We start from the raw sequence: 3,620 nt of genomic DNA on the forward strand, positions 1-3,620 counted from the left end.
GGCCGGGAGTGGCCACTGCATTCCAGTCTGGGCGACAGAGTGAGACTCCAACTCAAAAAAAAAAAACAAAAAACCCTATGAATGGAAAGGTATATATACTATTGCTAAACAAGTTTGTGAAGGTTGCATAATTTGCCAGAAAATAAATAAAAAAGTAATCAGAGTGTCATTAAAGGGAGGAATGCCTCCTGGATTGAGGTACTTCCAAAGTATACAGGTTGATTTCACTGAATTAACTAAAATAGGAAGATTTAATATTTATTAGTAATTGTTAATCATCTTAGTGGATGGGTAGAGGTATATCCAACAATAACAGCTATGACTGGAGTTGTAATAAAAGTACTTTTAGAACAAATTAAAAAATATATATATATAGAACAAACTATGTCTATGTATATCATATATATACAACACACAAAAATATGCATTGAAAAAATATGATCACATTATCTATCCTTTAAAAAACAACTTACCTTTTTCACTTAACAATATGTCTATGTTTCCATGACAACCCCATTATTTTCCTTTTCTTTTGAGTTGGAGTCTCTGTTGTCCAGGCTGGAGTGCAGTGGCACACTCATGGCCACCCCAGTGTCGACCTGCTGGGCTCTGGCAATCCTTCCGCCTCAGCCTTTCAAGTAACCAGAACTATAGGCGTGTGCTACCATGCCCGGCTAATTCTTCATTTATTGTAGAAATGAGGTCTCGCTAAGTTGCCCGGGCTGATCTTGAACCCGCAGATGCAGGCAATCCATTTACCTCAGCCTCCCAAAGTGCTGGGATTTCAGGCTGAGCCACCGTGTCTGGCTGACAACCCCATTATTTTTCAATGGCATTTTGTCATGTGGATGGGCCATCATTTATGTAACCATTCCCCTGTTACTGGACATTTGGTTGTTTCCATTTTGTGACTATTCAAGACGAGTCTAGGATAACCATCCCTGTCCTTATATCGCTGGGCACAAAAGTGGAATATAAATAAGCGTTCAAAGAGGCAAGTGCCAAGCCGATGCAGTGGTTCATGCCTGTAATCTCAGCATTTTGGGAGGCCAAGGTGGGAAGATCTCTTGAGCCCAGGAGTTTGAGACCACCCCGGGCAACAAAGTGAGAACTTGTCTCTACAAAAATAAAAATTTTTTAAATTAGCCAGGTATAAGCCGGGCTCGGTGGCTCAGCCTGTAATCCCGTGCCTTGGGAGCCTGAGGTGAGTGAATTGCCTGAGCTCACGGGCTCGACACCTGCCTGGGCAACTTGGTGAGACCTCATCTCTACAATAAATCAAAAAATCAGCCGGGCGTGGTAGCGGGCGCCTGTAGTTCCAGCTACTTGGAAGGCTGAGGCAGAGGGACCGCCGGAGCCCAGCAGGTCGAGGCTGCGGTGGCCGGGAGCAGCCACTGCACTCCAGTCTGGGCAACAGAGTGAGACTCTCAACTTAAAAAAAAAAAAAATTAGCCAGGTATAGTGATGCATGCTTGTAGTCCCAGCTACTCAGGAGGCTGAGGCAGGAGGATCACCTGAACCTATGAGGTTGAGGTTGAAGATCACCTGAGCCCAGGAGGTGGAGCTTGAGGTAAGCCATGATCATGCTCCTGCACTCTAGCCTGGGAGATAGAGTAAGATCCTGACTCAGACTGGGCTCAGTGGCTTAGCCTATAATCCCAGCACTTTGGGAGGCCGAGGTGAGTGGACTGCCTAAGCCCCAGGTTCGAGACCCACCCGGACAACTTGGTGAGACCTCGTCTCTGCAGTAAATAAAAAATTAGTTGGGCATAGTAGCGCATGCCTGTAGTTCCGGCTACGTGGAAGGCTGCGGCGGAAGGATCGCCGGAGCCCAACAGGTTGAGGCTGCGGCGATCTGGAGCATGCCACTGTACTCCAGTCTGGGTGACAGAATGAGACTGTAACTCAAAAAGAAAAAAGATTCTGACTCAAAGAAAAAAACGAAACAAACCCCTCAAAAAATAAAACAAAAAAGCCCCAAAAGACAGGTACCAAATAAAACAGTGTGCTCGGACACACCCTGTGGGATCCGGGGGGCCATCTGAACCCCAGACTGTAGTGCCCAGACCCACAAAAGCAGGATGGGGTCACAGACGCTTCTAGTTGTCAGGGCAAGTCCGACCATGCTTTTCCTCTTTCAGAGAAGGAAGTGCCGGCCCAGAGTGGTGACATCACTTGTGAGGCCACACAGCTGGCCAGGACCACAGCAGGGACACGGACCGGCCGGTTCCTCTGACTCTGAGCCTGTGAGCTGTCCTCCTGGACACATGTCCTTGGCTCCTCTGTTCCCTGTGTGCACGGTCTTTTCTGTCACTCACTCATTCACTTATCTACTCATTCAACTCACTCCCACAACTTAAAAAAAACCATTTTTTTAAAAGCAGATTTATTGAGAGGACAGAAAAGCTTCCAGAGTGGGAGGGGACCTGACAGGGTTACCCTCCTGCAACGCCTTGAGGCCTGCTATATGCCGGTCCCCACGGAAGGACCAAGCCGGTCCCCACGGAAGGACCAACGGGAAAAGCAAAGATGACTCTCCAAGGGTCTCACCCCTGCAGACCGCCAGGCCTCCCTGGAGGCATCACTTTGATCTGCTGTCCATTGCTGAGAGGTGGGGTGGGCGTGAAGTGACTGGCCTGGGCCCACAGCTGGTACCAGGATTCAGATCCAGGTCTCAGACTAAAGCCTGTGTCTCTAACCATGTGATGATACTACCTCTCTTTTACTCGGCAGCAGGAGGTTTCTGGTAGCTTTTGGTGCCTAGAGCAGTTTAGACATTGTAGATGCTTGTTGTCTTTAAATGTTGAAAATATATAGGCCGGGTGCAATGTCTCACACCTGTTATCCCAGCACTTTGGGAGGCTGGGCAGGAGGATTGCTTGAGCCCAGGAGTTTGAGACCAGCCTGAGCAACATAGTGAGAAGTCTCTACAGAAAAAGTAGACAGATGTGGTGGTGCATGCCTGTAGTCCCAGATTCTTGGGAGGCTGCGGTGGGAGAATCGTCTGAGCCCAGGAGGCGGAGGCTAAGGTGAGCCGTGATTGTGCCACTGCACTCCAGCCTGGGTGACAGAGTGCGACTCTCACTCACACACACACATACACACACATACAATAAAATGCAAATAATTGTTTAAGATCCAGCGTTGGCAACAAAGAGAGATCCCCATCTCTACAAAAAAGAAAATAAATTAGCTGGGCATGGTGGTCCATGCCTGCAGTCTCAGCTACCGGGGAGGTCAAAGTGGGAGGTTCATTTGAGCCCAGGGACTGGAGGCTGCAGTGAGCTGTGATCAAGCCACTGCTCTCCAGTCTGGACCACAGAGTGAGACCCTGTCTCTAAAAGCAAACAGATGATTGTTTGATAGACTTACCACCAACACGAACAAGCGTACGTATCACTGGCTTGTTACTTAACCCTTGCTGTGTGCGTGCCAGCCTTGGAGAAAGCGCACGTCCCTGTGTCCCCTGGTTTAATCAGCACAGCAACTTCCTAGACAGGCTTGTCTGTCCTTCCTGCGATGGAGCAAACCGATGCTCACGGAGGTGAAGGGGTCGATCCAGGCCGTTGCGTGGAGCCAGCAGGGAAGCCCAGGAGTCAGACACCGCCCCCCCCGCCCCC

Source organism: Carlito syrichta, unplaced genomic scaffold, assembly GCF_000164805.1.
Source record: "Carlito syrichta isolate Samal-C Ts95f unplaced genomic scaffold, Tarsius_syrichta-2.0.1 Scaffold312035, whole genome shotgun sequence".
Classification (NCBI taxonomy): domain Eukaryota; kingdom Metazoa; phylum Chordata; class Mammalia; order Primates; family Tarsiidae; genus Carlito; species Carlito syrichta.